We start from the raw sequence: 17,425 nt of genomic DNA on the forward strand, positions 1-17,425 counted from the left end.
TTTTGGCATGAATCTCTTGGGGGACGAAACGAAATCTGGTTGAGCGAGCAGAACAATTTCACGCCATAGAATCGTCGCCATTTTGCCTTTGGATGATAATCGACGCCATATTGTTTTTTGTTTTTTTTTGTTTTTGAATTAAAATCGGCACAGATCTTAGCAAATGATATTTGCTCTCACAACACAAAAGCCCAGTTGGCGCGTGTTTGTGGACGACTAAAGTGTTGCTTTACAATTCTTATTCAGCAAACACTTCTGTTTGATTATCTACGTTCGATACTCAAACACAATCAACTCATGCTTTTTTTTTCTACAGTTGCGTATGTCTAGCGGGATTTAATTAGAGACGTATCTAAAATCATGTATCGCCCCGAAAACAATGTCATTACTTAAGTAAAGATACAGATAGTTAAAATAAATTGAATGAAAAATCAAATTTAAAAATAGACATAATGAACATTTTTGTATCTGAATTTGGATTGAGAATTTCGAACGAAGATGTGTATTTAACCCACAGGGGTAGCATGCTGTCATTCCGCCATAAAACTCCCAAGTAATTTGCAATTGTGTTTTGACTGTAGCCCGAATGACTGAGGATCGAATATTCAACTGACGAGAAGAGTGTATAACTGAAATGTATTGATTACTTTATCCACATTACGGACAATTCGAGTATGAATTTTGGGGGCTTGAAATGTATTTTTGTTTTTAGATGGACAATCTTACTAAGTATCATACACCACTATTATTACAAATTATATATGTATATATAACAAACTTAGCTGATATATTTATGGATTTATTTTAACGCAAAAGGCCTTATAAAATGATATGTTTATACATACACACATGTATGTCTAAATACATGTAAAAACAAAGAAAAAAAACAAGCAAACATAAAAACGACCAACAGACGAGAAAAATCAGAGTAAAAACGAGCAACAAACGAAAAAAAAACGACAAACAAACGAAAAAAAAACCCCAAACAACCAACTGATAAGAAAAATAAAAAACAACCAACAAAAAAGAAAAAAACAAGAAAAACATCAATCACCCAACCTATTTAATCGAATCTACTTATAAATTTAAGGGTTTTATCAAATTAAAAAAATTCTGGCCAGATTTTTGCGCCCGACTGAAATTATTGAACAAATTTGTGTTTATTAGAAAATAGGGAGACTGAGTGGAAAAGGACACAGAGAGAGAGAGAGAGAGAGAGAGAGAGAGAGAGAGAGAGAGAGAGATGAGAAAAGCTTTTATTTCTGTTCTGCTACTCATTGGACTCATCCACTTAAGATTTCCTACACATCTCTCTCTCTCTCTCTCTCTCTCTCTCTCTCTCTCTCTCTCTCTCTCTCTATAACCTTGAAATAAAAAGCTTACCTTTTCTATTTAAAAATTATAAAAACGACCCTCATAATGATAGTCATGCATATGCGAGCGATTACATGAAGGTTAACTAATTTGCATAATACTTTTAAAAACGAGCAGTAATTTATCATTTGTTTTATGGTTTCCTATAAGATGATTGCTTTCATTTCAATATTACACTGAATTCGATTTATGCATAGTTTCTACATTCTGTATAATTGCGTAGAATTTAAGATGAAAACTAGACACGGAAATATTTTTATATGTAATATATATATAAAGTCACCTTGTCGATGTTAGTGCGAAAAGCCTATCAAACTCCTCTCTAGATATTGGATATACAGAGTTGTAATTTGATATATTGTGTATTTGGACCTGCAGCACAATTTTGAGTTGGTTTTCAGCAGGCTAAAATTGCTGCTAAGGGGTCAAAATTGAAAACAAAAACAGTTGATCTCTCAGATTAAGTGGAATAAAACATTATTCCTATTGTTACTATTGCGCACGCTCGGAATTAAACATTCATGGCCTAAAATCGCTTAATTTGAAGCCTTTCGTATCCATCTGTCGGTAGGCGAGAAAATACGACGTTGGGGAGATAAATCGCGACGAAGGCCCTAAACGTTCTGGTCCTGATTCTTTGAATAACTTTTGAAATCATTACGATATATTGGATTATTTTGCATCAATAGAGAATTGACTCTACAAATCTGCATGGATAAATATGATATTTATGCCTATAAACGATCTGGCAGCGCCCGGCCTGCTAATATATATATATATATATATATATATATATATATATATATATATATATATGAATTTGTTTTTTGTGTATTGATATTCATATTAAAAACCTTTTTTTCTATTTATTTACAAAGAAAATACAACTTTTTTATATATGGGTCGTAGAATTGCATTCATCTGCAAACTATCTAGCTAATTTGCATATTCTTTAAAACATTCATTTTGATTAATTATTAGTTTTTTTCGGTTTTCGAAGGGATGATCAGCTTTAACTATTTTGTGTAATTATATTCATGCAGATATTCTACATGATTTATACTTGCGCAAAAAAAAGGTTATAGTAACCACAAACTTTCTATATATATATTTATGTATTCGTGTATATATTTGTTTAAAAAAATTTGCCTACCAAAGTCCTCTATCAGTTTTTGGTCTATAGACATGAAACTTAATATATAGGGTATTCGAACCCACGCGAAAATCTATATTTGGGTTTTAGCCGGGGAAATCGGTGTAAAAGTGAAAATTAAAAAAATTGAATTTGCCAGGTGAAGGTTTAAGGACGGCATTACGAATATGCATGCGTAGCGTAATAGCTATTGGTTCAGGTTGTAATTTTTAACCTTGCAGTAAACCTGTCTTCATAGCTCCGGCAGTAATGTCTAAGGAAAAAGTAAATCTTAAGCTAAACGCTTTAGTTTTAGTTCTTGGTGGTGGCGCACGAGTAATTTTTGAAAAACTTAGAATAATTACTCTATATTGGGTCCAATATAATAAAATGATAAATACGAAATCTGCATTAATCAAATTATCATATTTAATATAGTATTGGTACGTGTGCAAAATTTCAACCATACGTAAATAACCGTCCGCTCGGCTTTGATCGGAACATGACGTCACGCGCTCTGGTTTGACTGTAATCTGACATAAGACGTCGATCAATACGCAGCAAAGAAGCAGACAATATTGGGGGGAAATATTGAAAAAAACAAAAAAACAAAAACGAAACAAACAAAAACAAAGCGGAAAAAAAACGAAAAAAAAAAGAGAAAAAAAAAACCAATGAACGGACCAGCCAGGAACTTCTCAAGATTTATCTTTTCAAGTTTATGTGAAGACAGAAATTTGATAATTATTAGAGCTATGACAACAGCATATTCTTTTCATTGTTTTGACTCTCGAGTATTAATCCGACACAGTTAATCAACCGAGAACCACATCACTCTATATAAATATCATATAAAATATCAACGGATACACACTCGAGAGTCAAAATAATGAAAAGAATATGCTGTTGTCCTAGTCCTGGTCTTTTTGCCTCCATATTAAACCATCGAAAAGTTATCCAGTTTGCAAAGTTTCTTCCACATCCGCTGTTTCTTCGCACTCAACTTTAACATCGTCTGAAGAGACAGTAGAAAAGTCTGCCTAATCCTAAGGGAATATCCCGGCTGGATTAATTTAATTTTTAAAAATCTGTTGCCCTGCCACATTCTACATGAAAAAAAAAAAAAAAAAAAATTCATAAAAAAGTGTTTTTTTTTTTGTTTTTTTTACAGTGATCACCACTTATCAAGGCCCGGAAGCCACTCAGGGATAAGGGTTATTGCAAGTACATTACGTTAGTGTGGAGATTTGATGAAGTGTTTACTTAAGGGGGAGGTTCATTAGGAATTTCTTAACGTTGGACGTGAAGACATCCAAGTTGTAGTCCGGTGGGAAGCACGCAGACGGAACAGAGTTCCACAGGCGTACAGTTCTAAGAAAGAAGCTTTGTTCATGGAATCCGCGTTTTGATTTAGTTTACTTTCTATTAGTTACAAAAAAAAAAGAAAAAAGAGAAATGCCCCAAAATAATACAGTAAAAAAAAACAACATTTTAAACTTTGTTAAAAAAAATTATGACAAAAAAATTGGTTTTCTCATTAGTTTTGTTCAATTTTGTTTGACCAAAAAAAGTTAAACAGAAAAAGTGAAAAAAACAAAACAAAAAAAAACAACATTCTTTTGTTACTTAAAAAAATTGTTAAAAGTATAAAATAGAAATTGTTACGGTAGGTTGCTGTTTCTTTTTTTATTTTCGTTAATTTTTTTTCTGGTGATTTTATTATATTTAAACGTTTTCTTCTGTATTTTTCTTGAGTAGTAGCGTTGTTATGATTTGATAATCGGGGACGCTCGGCGAAAACTGGCGGTTGACGTCATGTTCCGAGCAAAGCCGAGGGACAAGTTAGTTATGTCTGGTTCAAATTTAGCACAAGTACCAGCATATTTTACGACCGGGTAATGCCAGGCAGCCTGCTAGTGCGTGCGTGCGTGTGTGTGAATATTAATGATGGGATTATTCCAATATTTTTACAGATTCTAATCCTAAAATCGACATAAATGTAGGGTTTCAGGTTTTTTTTATACCGAAGAGTCTTCATCTACTTTTCCATCTTGATACATTTTTTTTTTCTGACAAAATTCTTAAATATTTCCTTTTTAATATCGTTTCCAAGATTTTGATAAAAATACTGAGATTTTCCTTGAAGTTTTTCACTTATGACAACAGCAGAAAATTAAACGAAAAAAAATATTACATAAGTGAAAGAATCGTTATTGAAACTAGAAATTAAATAAATTTTCTGATTAATCGCCTCAACACTAATATATATATATATATATATATATATATATATATATATATTAGTATGTCGATGTATTCATATACCGGACTTTTAGCTCATCGATTCAGAATGAGTGCTTTATGTCAAATTGATGGTTAAACATAGCTAAATTTACATACTAAGACGTAGTCATCCTTAACTGTGCATCGAACGGGTACCATAATTTTTAGTTTGTTGACTTCATAACAAATTTTTTTCAGACATTTTCCCTTTAATTTCCTAGAAAAAAATGAAACGGACAGACAAAATTAAAATTATGTATAAGTGGATACTTTGGTTTTCTTTCTTCTTCATGAAGGCTTAAGTATGCAATTATTTTTTTTTTTTTTTTTGCATGGAAACACTTGTTATTCTTATTTTACTAATGGATGTAGTGACAAAATTTTAACCATTTTTATGCCTTCTTCAAATCTGATTAATTTACAGATACTAATCTAATGTTTACACTCTATGCTTTATATCTTATGCCCCCTTTTCCATTTAAAACAAGAGGGGGCATATCTTCAATTTTATTCTTAATTTTTTATAGGCGAATTGAAAGTTATTATAAATACTAATTACGGTAAGTTATTATAAATACTAATTACGGTAAGTTATTATAAATACTAATTACGGTAAGTTATTATAAATACTAATTACGGTAAGTACTAAATGAATCCTAACTACTCATGCTTTAGAACCTCGGTGCTGCTGGACTTGTAGATCTCGTTAGGTCATCGAATTACAGAAGAAGGAAAACTGATGTTAAATTTATGTTACGGACCTCATACGCGATGGCACCAAACAAAAACACTCGTCTAGCTGAAAACACTATCAATAATCCCCCCACTCTTTATCTGTGCCTAAACCTGAACAGATTCCATAAACAAATCTTCTTTCTTAGAATTGCACGCCTGTGAAATTGTCTTCCGTTTTCCTGCTTTCCGGCTGACTACAATATGGTTGTCTTCAAATCCAACGTAAACAAGTTCTTGATGAGCCGTTCCACTAAATTTCCATTACTATCGATTACTATATTGTCCAATTGACTACTGTACACTCTTTAACTCTTATCCTTGAGTGGCCTCTGAGCCTTGATAAGTTGTGATTCCTATGGAAAAGAACCCCCCCCCCAAAAAAAACGAAGGAAGGCATCTTTAGTCCTGGTCTACAAACTTCCTAAAGTTGGTGATCCAAGCAAAGCATCAATTTGCAAAACTAAACTGCTTAAGAAGGTAGGCTCTGTCAGTTGACTGATTTTCATACTCCTTTTATTCTCTATTAGCCAGGCACAGAAATATGATCACAGCGACTCGGCACAGATATTCAATGCTTGGCCTCCATCAGTTGTATAATATGAGGGTAGTTGTATTGCCATGTTATGCATGGAAAGGAACTCTGAACCCATCTCCGGTTGGCTTTCTCAAGGCCACAACGAAAAAATCAGCCGATGGTTTTCTTACGCCTATCACCCGAAAACTGACACTATTAAATTGACAACAAATACGATCACGCCAGACGCACACTCAACGAATAAAAGAAAATAAATATTTCAGTCGATAGTTTTGCCCTTTTTATGTCGATCAGTAACACATCATACCAACGACAGATGACCACAACTTCTCTCGTTGTAAATAGAGATTGTATTTATGTCTATTGCAAAGTTCGCTGGCACGTCTGCTTTCCTACAAACACCACACAGTATATATATTAGATATTAAGAGGAGATTTTATATATATATATATATATATATATATATATATATTAGATAGGTATCTTCCTTTATTCATAACACATCAAAGGATGATCTATGCATCCTGAAACACAAACAGAGCAAATACAGTGTTAGAAGTGCAGCACTACCAGACATATCTAGTGCGTATCTATCTCCCTTCCCCCCACAAGTTTTTGGGGTAACCACAAAACTTAATTGAATAAATACAACAAAAGTCTCCAACTGAACACCAACCAAGTCTGTGGTTAACACACAACATCGGACTAGAGTGGTCATTGGGGTAGACTGTCCTCACACTCACAGCATTATTCTGGCTGGTCCGAGTCTAACCATATCACGATCACTTGTCACAACGCGGCTTTCGCCGTGTGGAATGTTCCATTTCACTGCTCCCGCCGCGTTATGTGGTAGTAGACGTGCCAGGGCACGAAGCAGCTTTTTCTCAGGCATGGGAGGCGTTCCGTGGGGAGTAAGAACCGGAGCTGGTTCTACGCTAGCACAGGGTAGAGGGATGCTGTCATGCTCAGACGGGTTGTGGGATGCTGGCTGCGTCTGTGATGGCTGTTGCATGGGTTCCATGGGTGTTGGGGGTGGAGGCTCCGAAGATGGGCCTGTGGTGTCAGAGTGCTGATCGGAAGGTGATGGAGATGTGGTGACAATTGGCTGAGGTTCCAAAGGCTTGGTGGGCAGGCCCTGACCTTGGGTAGGGGCATTATGGGGCTGTACCCGTTGAGGTGTCTGCCTCTGCAGAAATGGTATGAATTTTCGTAGATGCTGTCTATTGCGTAGGGTCACGCGACCGGATCCATCCACCCGGACCACATACTGGTGGAACTGCCGTACTTCCACAACAACTCCTGTTCGCTCCCAGCGCTTTGGGTGGTTGCCTACAAGATTCTGTAGGTACAAATGGTCTCCAACACGTAGAGGTGGTAGGAGTCTGGTGTGAGCATCCCATTTTTCATGTTCTCTGGAGTGCCTGCACTCTAGGGCCCTTTCACGGAATGTCATGGTTTCTTGCCATGTGTTGTGTGGACAATACCTCCCAAGTGAGATTGGGATAGCGTCTCCGATTGGCCCTTGGTCGATAGATGTCGCTAGTTATTATTAATGGAGTCATGTTGTAAATATTGAGCAAAAAATACATGGATACATTGGAATAACCGTTTTACAGGATGCATAGATCATAGGTATCTTCCTTTATTCATAACACATCAAAGGATGATCTATGCATCCTGAAACACAAACAGAACAAATACAGTGTTAGAAGTGCAGCACTACTAGACATATCTAGTGCGTATATATATATATATATATATATATATATAAATACCCGTTCATATACACCTTTCACGATAAAGATAGAACCCAGAATTAGATGCAACTGCTCGATTCTATCTAATTCTGGGTTCTATCTTTATCGTGAAAGGTGTATGTGAACGGGTATATATATATATATATATATACATATATATATATATATATATATATATATATATATATATATATATACAGCGAGGTCAAAATCTCCCTGGACAAACCAAATAAAAAAGCAATAAAAATTCAGCATACCAATGTATAATAAACATTTACAAGCCTCCACCCCTTGGAAAAACTTCAAACTAACTACGAAAATCGCCATTTTTACACATTTGAAAATAATTTCTGACGAGGACGCATCACAGACCGTCTGAAACGCGCGTAAACGATTTCAATGACTTAAAAACATTATTACAATGATCCAAACATAATTCTCAATGAAAAACCAAGACACGGAATAATAAAATAATGTTAAAAAATACACATTGTTGGTGACTACTCCCTTATTTAAATATATATAAATATATAGTGGCATTATCCACTGGAGAGCCATGTATTAAACAGCTGTCCTGTTTTTAAATCTCCGAAACAGCTACATGGTAAGCAGCTGATGCTCCCCGTTTTCTATTTACAAAATTTTAGTTAAGGTTTTCTCTTTTCATCCTTATGTAGTTAAATTCTGTTTTATAATGAAATACTTTTGCGAAATCGGCTTACGCAAGTGCTAAGTCTATTTAACAATTTTAGTAAAGGCTTTTTTTTCCTTATATAAATGACTTCTCTTTGGTCATTATAAACATTTTAAAAGTCGGATTATGCAGGTGCTAAGTCTGCGATAGGTTAAAGATAATTTTTTTTTCCATCCGGGAATTTAAGCTGCATTCTTTATTTTTGCATTCTTTTTATTCGAAGCTTCTTTAGACTATATATCTATATTTTTATAAAGTAATAGGGTTCGTGTGTTTCTGTCTGTGTGTACAGCTCTCCATCATCAACGAAATATAAAGGAGGTAAGAGGGTAGATCTCTCCTGGTAGAGAAACATTAGAAGCCATTTTAGGATGTTTCTGTTATAGGAGACATAAGAATCTTTGCCTAATTTCTTTATATACTATTCTACAAACCACCCCCATATCGAATGACTTATGCTCATTTGCATATCACATTATATTAAATCTCTTTAACTAATTACCTCGACCTTATTACATATTGGAAATATTCTAATCATTTCAACTGTACTATTTACAAAATCTATTTAACATTTAATCTATCTATCTATATATCACATTATATTAAATCTCTTTAACTAATTACCTCGACCTATATATATCTATAAAAACAGAGATGTGTGTGCCACAGACGATTTCTGATTGGTTAATCCAATAATCACATCTCCTAAAAAACAATCGTTTCTACGCTCTTACCTTTACCATAAAATATTATGGCTTTATTTATTGTCCATCTTGGAAGGGTTTAATTTTTTAATAACTTGTTATTTACAAATTAAAAAAATACGAAACTATTATACGAAACTAAACTACACGAAACGTGCACACACACACGTTCACTACCGTCACGTTGTTATGGCAACCAAACCCGCTGACTTACATAAACAGTAAACACACACAGTAAATGTGATTTTCTTCATTTTCTCATTTCACTCGTGGTCTTAAATTCATTTCGGGTTTGTATTACTGTACACATAGATTCGAATAAGTTGCCAAAAAACAAATATATAACAAATAAATGTTATCAAAGGCAAGATAAATTACTTTTCTACCAAACTGGATATATTTTTCGTGTTTTTATTCAATTTAACATGTTTATTCAGCTCGAAAAGCATACAGTGTTTACCGATGCATTGGAAAATTCAAGATGGCGGCCGATTCTCTCTTTAACACGGTAAGTTTGGAAAAAGGTGTAATAAATAAAAAACCGGTTAAAATACTGTTAAAAACTCGCTCAATATATGTTACCGTGACATAGGTTGACATATATTCGGCGGGTTTTTAATAGTATTTTGTATAGTTTTTTATTTATAACACCTTTTCCCAAACTTACGGTGTTAAAGAATGTGTGAGACGCCATCTTGAATTTCCCAACACATCGGTAAACACTGTATGTTTTTCGAGCTGAATAAACATGTTAAATTGAATAAAAACACGAAAAACATATCCAGTTTTTATCGGTTTTTTACCTTCTCTGCAGAAGTACAAAAAAAACCCCCCAAAAACGGAAGGTACTTTTACAGAATGTTAAACTAACCCTAACCGATGTTTTATGTTTAGTTTAGGAAAAGTCAGAAGAAACAAAAGTCATTATTGCATGAAATATACGTATTTAGTTGAAGTATTGTTTATGTCAATTCTTTCGAAGAAATTTAGCAAGAATACCTGTAAACCAGGAAATCGGTAAAATGTCATCATGGATTAATACTTGTCTATTATAATTTCTACCCTTGACAAAAACTTAGCCATAACAAAAGAGATTTATTGTTCAGATTGTTTTTGAGATTGATTTCTAAAAAGATATTTTATAAATAAAATCGACTTTAAAATTAAAGACTTAAATTACAATAATTGAATTTAAACATTCATATTTCAATATTTGGCACATAACACCTGCAAAAATGATCACAATGTCAGGATTTCATTTTATTTCAGAATCGATGGCAAATTGTGTAGATTGATATCTCATTATATTAAATACTAATATTTAACATTAGTTTATCATTTAAGCCGATAAAAAGCCCTTTTTTTTCGAGTCATAAAAGGATTTAGAGTTTCCTAATCAACCTTTCGGGTGCAGTTGCACGCTCTCAAAATAACTAAAGTGTTGGCTTTAAAAAAATTGGTTCATTAAAACTAAACAGGTTTAGTTTTAATAAAAAAAAAAAAAATTTTTTTAAATCGCTTTGGTAATTAGATATGTCGTATGGTTATCCCTAATCGCTGAATAAAACCGCTAACGAGTTGAATGATTACGACATAAAATTAAACTCGGGTTCCTGAAACGGAAACTTCGTTTGTTTTTGTTTTTTTCTTATCAATATATTTACATTGTTATTTTGTTTTCATTTTCAATCATTCGAACAGTTTTCTTTTTCAAGTAATCCAAGTTACAAAATTCCCAGTGTTTACTATGCTAAAATCACAATGACTAATGTATACCTATTAACCCTTATCCTTGAGTGGCCTCTGGGCCTTGATAAGTGGTGACACCCATGTAAAAAAAAATCACTCGAACAGTTTTCTTTTTATAATGTACAGTTTTAAAAGTTTAAAAACTATATAGTTTTTACTTCAGGAAAATTAATGGGTCAGTTTTTACGATGTGCCCTGTTAAAATACTGTTAAAAACTCGCTCAATATATGTTACCGTGACATAGGTTGACATATATTCGGCGGGTTTTTAATAGTATTTTGTATAGTTTTTTATTTATAACACCTTTTCCCAAACTTACGGTGTTAAAGAGGGTGTGAGACGCCATCTTGAATTTTCCAACACATCGGTAAACACTGTATGTTTTTCGAGCTGAATAAATATATTACATTGAATAAAAACACAAAAAATATATCCAGTTAGGTAGAAAAGTAACGTATCTTGCCTTTGATAACATTTATTTATATATTTGTTTTTGACTATTTTTTCGAATCTATGTGTACAGTAATACAAACCCACGATATGAATACTCACGTTGTTTTATATATATATATATATATATATATATATATATATATATATATATATATATATATATATATATATATATATATATATATATATATATAAATGAGATTATAGCAGTTAAAAAACATTTTTAAAACACACACACACCTTTTTCAAAGTGATCAGAAATCGTATAAAAGTAAAAAGGGTAAATTTTTACTTACTTTCCAACTTAATCACCTTTAACGTGACTTTTACAGTTTTTTTTAAATGGAATTCATTTACCGATACAAAAGAAATGATAAGTAAATAAATCCATAAATAAATATTATAAATAGTTTATTTTAATACTTGCCAGGATGCGGAGGAAAATGAATGAAGGGGGAGGGGAATAAAATAAAAACATTTTGGAAACAGAGTAAGTTTGAAAGAATTGCTTTGCACAAAAAGAAATTAATGAAAAAATAAAATTAAATTTCTTTTCTTTCTTGATTTTTTTTTAGTTTTTTATGAAAAAGGAAGTCAAAATTAAGACTATAAAAAACAATTTTTATTAAGAGCGAACCTCAGTCGTCAGGTCTGTAAAAAAAAGACGTGGAATAATAAATGTTTTCTAATACAAATTGTTTTTACTTATGTGTTCATTTGTCTCTTTGAAGTTCGTTTGTTTAATATATCGGTTTGCAATATAATTTTGTCATTCTGTCAGACTCAAATTTTAAATCTATATATCTATAAAAGTGAAAGTGTGTGTGTGTCTGTGTACATTTCCCTACGAAATAACTCTGTCAATTTTTAGTCTACAGACTCGAAATTTGATATACAGGTACTGAGATTTGGAAAAATCTATGTGATCGGTTTTTAGCCAGAAATTTGGCGATTAAGGGGTCAAAGTTCAACGATTTGAGCTTTGAGAACTCTACCAAACTTCTCCGACAATTTTGGGTCTACACACTTGAAATTTTAGATATAGCTTCCGTGGACATGGATCTAACTTAATAACTTGATTTGAGCCCAAAACAATAAATTTACAGGGGTCATAATAGGGGTCAAAGTTTAAAAAATTACCCCCTTTTTTTTGCTCATCATACACCTCCAAACACCCGGGCAACGCCGGGCACCCATGCTAGTATATATATATATATATATATATATATATATATATATATATACACACACACACTTTTTGTTTTACATAAGCATTTATACGTCGCTACACATTCCTGGGCATGTTTCGATCAGCCAGTTACAACTACGGACCTCTTCAGGCGACGAGAGTCCGTATAATGTTGTACGAGATGTGTGTATGTTGTAGTAAGCTATGAAGCGGCCTTTGGTATTATGTGCCACAGACGGGTTTTATTGTTTAAAATCACAAAAATAAAACATAAAATTATGACACTTGATGCAAATTGCTATGTAGCTTTGAATATTTTATAAAATGTACAAAATATAAAGATATCGAAATGGAAACAATCAAGAATGCGGCACATGAAATCTATATTATATTTATTTGTCCAAAAACGTTATCGGAAACTACAGAGATGATCAAGCTGAAATTTTGTATATATATATATATTTGTGGAAAGATGCAGCGAATTAAGTAGTATGTTATCCGTCCCATGCACAGTTAAAGATTAATACGAATTAGTATTTAGTGCAAAAACATATTCAACCATCAATTTGCCATAAAACACCGATTCTAAATCAACTCTTGTGAGTTATTAACAGGCAAAAAGTCTAATTCTAATCCTAACAGAGACACCTGGTTAAATTTAAAAGAAAAGTTCAAATGAGCTAATTGAAAATTTCTGACAATCTATGTCCTAAAAGTTCCTACAAGCACAGCTCCAACTCAACAAAAGGCTTTGTCCGTGTAAAAAGTACGTGTGCTCGCAAAACTATGCAGTATAAATAGCACGGCATCATTTCTGACCTTAAGTCTCCGAGAGACAGTCGGGCGGAAATGAATATATAGCAGATGTCAAGGGACAAATAAATAAAAAATAATAAAAGATTATGACTTGACCCTCACAAACACAGCAATCTTCTAGAGTGAGAAAAATCTCTTTGACGTCCAAAATAATTTCACGTGGAAAAACGTGTTAATTAAATACCATGGATTTAAAAGTCTTTTCACCTACTCCATTAGGTTTTTTTTTTTTTTTTTTAGTTTAGGTTTCCTTTGTCTAGCTAAATATTTCTTGCCGATTCCAGCACACACACATACGTCAGCTGTCACCGGATTGAAATCCTCACTCCTACTTTGTAATAACGTGGTCATTTCTTCTCCGGACAATAAATTTGTGGCCATCCCTTGTGGTCGTCTCCTTGCAATAAAGGCTAACCTTTAGCTTTCCATGGTTATGGCCACATTACGGCCATAACCAATGACCTTTCCCTGCAATAATTGGCCAATTTTTAATGCCACACTGGTGACCCCTACACTCTGAAGCCGGGCAGTAAATACAATCTTCTAGTGACGTCAACTTCGAACCAATCTAAAGTCCAAATTATTATTGTTCCCTTGTGGGCCTTCGTCCGCTCAAACTGTAACTGTTTCTTCATGTCTTTTAACCACGCCACAGACAAAGAATTTCTTTTCTTTGCACAGAATAGAATACGTTCATATAAATAAAACAATAGATATATCTACGTGTGTATGTGTAAATATTTAACCGATAAACTCTTAAACTGCTGTTCACATAACACTGAAATTACTAGGGAATAGTAATCATATACTAAGTAAAGTTTATAACAAGTAAAATCTTTGTTTGGATGGATGAATAACGCGTACAGAAATATGTCGGCAAGTGTAAATGTAAAACATTCATTTCAACTTGCCGACATATTGCTATTAGTTTCATGCATGCGCAAATACAATCATAGCTAGAAGTGGTTTAATTAAAAATCGTTCTTATCTATCTATCTATCTATCTAGTTAGCATACACGGTAAAAAAAAAAAAAAAAACGCGGCTGGTGTGCCAGATGTGTTGGTTTCGTTACTAGCCGATGGCACACAAGTTATTTTTTTTTTTACTTTTGAAATCAATACAATATATATATATATATATATATATATATATATATATATATATATATATATATATATATATATATATATGCGCACAGGTTGTGCCAAATATAGTTTTTTTATATATGAAATATAAGATTTTATCGAAAATGAGATAATTTTTGGCAATTTATTCAAAAACGTTTGCCATTTTTTGATGTCTAGTATGAAATATGATAACGTTCATGTGATGTCTATTTTTGTTGATGCAAAATTTCAAAAACACCACTTATTTCTGTCCCACCTACCCCACTCTCTCTCTCTATATATATATATAACTAGCGGGGGTATCCGGCGTTTCCCGGGTGTGAAGAGGTGTGTGTGGGATGGTTTAAAATAACAGTAGGAAGTCCAGGTGAAGAGGTGTTAAAAAAGTGGTAGTAGGCTGGCAGACTCGAACCCGTGAAGCAAAGACGGAAAAAGAAAGTGAAAGAAAATCTGACGTCTTACCGCTACTCCATGACGCGCCTGGAAGTTCGGAACATTAAAATTAGGCAAACTCAATGCAACTGATGCGATGAAAAAAAAAGTGGCTAGATAAAAATCAACCTCTCCTTGTACAAAACAGGCCAGTTTATGGTGATGGAATTAATATTTTTGGCCAATTTTTCTATATTTGTCGTTCGAGAAGACGACCTTCAAAATGATACGGATCTTGTCAGGATCCGTCGCCTCTGTCAAAAGTTTTTGCGATAATAGATAGACAGACAGATAGATACATATATACATGTGAGATTTATATGATAGATGAAGTATACTTCTCTTTGTGTCTACCCATGACTCTTTTGCTGATTATTCGTTCGAAACAAATTCAGTTTTGACTAGAACAGGGTTCCCCTAAGTGGGCTCAATGAATGAGGTTGAGGGACTACGGAAGCACTTTCTTAAAGAGGATCAAATGTTTTATATGGAAAAATTAAATGGCTGCAGAGATTTAATTATTGATCTTTTTTTACTGGAAAGAAATACGATACATAACTACAGATGTAAAGAGTTTCAGGATGGTTCATGAAAGATAATAAAAATAAGATAACTAAAAATGCGATAATCTTTGAATAATCAAAAAAAAAAAAAAGGTTGCAAACACAAAAATTTAGTAAAATCACAAACAGGAAAAATTAATAAGTATAAACCAGAATGTTAAATTAATGTTTTTTCATATTTAAAAATTGTTAGTGCTTCGTGGAAAAACTTTGCCCTGCTCAGAGGCTCCATTGTGTCATGAAGGTTGGGACTGAGTTTGCATTTGCAACATCCTCCTTTGACTATAAAACAGTCTCGAATGATGAGACTTATATGTGCTTTATATGGATTTGACTCATAAAACGCCGTTAATTACTAATATTCTATCTACCATTCTCCTATGACATTGACGGTCACTTAGACCGGAAATGCCGAATAAAGGGCAGATAACTCATAGACAGACTTGATTCTCCATACAACTCAAACGCATAAAACTGCTAATCTCTGTCGATGGTTGACCAAACTTGATCTTTCCTTGTCCTGTTGACGTAGTTTTAGCTCTGACAGAAGAGATACACCCTCCCATGTATTATCGCAAATGCATTTGACCCATATGATTAGCAGCGGTATTTCACCCTTTCATTGTACTGTTCTTAAGATGGACGACGAGTTTCTAAACTAATAGTTTTTTTCGACCGCTTGCCTTTCCCTGCTTCCTAGATCGTACTAGTATGCAGAAATTTTAATTTACTGCTAAAATTCCCACACAGATTTGTCCTATTTATATTGTCCTTATAGTAGCCCATTTGATTTCAATGGTCATGTGCTCTGTTTAAGTGAATAATTGCCGGTAATAAATTGTTAATAATTACATGTACTGTTAAAACACGACCATCTGCATGGTTTTAATCACAAATATTGAACACATTTGATTGTTACTCTTCATTGCAAAAAATGTTTGTTTCAAATATTTATTAGAGTAAAGGGCAGATAACTTATGTAGCCTCAGATTTGACTTTCCATACGACACGAACACAGGAAACATTTTACATCTTCCCATGCTATTTACATAATATACTTATCCAAATGACATACTTTGGTTCTGACATAGGAGATGCGCCCTCCTAGGTATTATCTCCTCATTCAGAATTGTGCAACTTATTGCCGCTCGGCTGAAACTCCTCTAGCGGAAAATGCCGTCTGAGTCTTCCTCGGTTATTTTTGTATTGGATTAAAATGTCCCATAAGTGGAAATGATTCTCCTCAACTTCCAACCTGATGTCATACTAAGCGTAATTCTATAACTTTTTTTAATATTGAAACTTTCTCGTTCGATATCAGTGTTAAAACAATGCAGATACACGTTATCTTTTACTTGCAAGAATTTAACACTAAACATAAATCCTGCAGAACTACAGAGTTGCAAACGATGTAAAATATCAAAGATTCCATTAATGTTATAATTAATACGATCGTATTTTTTTTCTTACAGATAATGTCCTCAGCACCAAGTGTTAATGGCTTAAGCATCTTAAGCCTAATGCACTTTACCATCCATCTCGGCCTAACTCAAGTGTGACAGACCAATTGATAAAAACAGACAATCAAATAGATACTTTGAGTAATCTAAACTTAATCGTGCCAATCGTTTACCGTAAAGTATGTGTGATTGACCGACCGACAAAGCTACTGATAAATATGCGAGGACGAATCGCAGTATGAAAAGCAAAAAAACGTTTCTTAACGTAGTCTCTGATAGTAGCACATTCATTAGATCCGAGCACTGAACTATAATTTTTGGATTTTAATATTCATCACCGTGATTGGCTTGGATTATCCAATTATAGAGACATGGCTGGTAACAGCAAGTATCATTTCTCAGTTGCTCAACCTCTTGC

The sequence above is a fragment of the Euprymna scolopes genome, chromosome 18 (assembly GCF_053919585.1).
Source record: "Euprymna scolopes isolate OS-2025 chromosome 18, ASM5391958v1, whole genome shotgun sequence".
Classification (NCBI taxonomy): Eukaryota; Metazoa; Mollusca; class Cephalopoda; order Sepiida; family Sepiolidae; genus Euprymna; species Euprymna scolopes.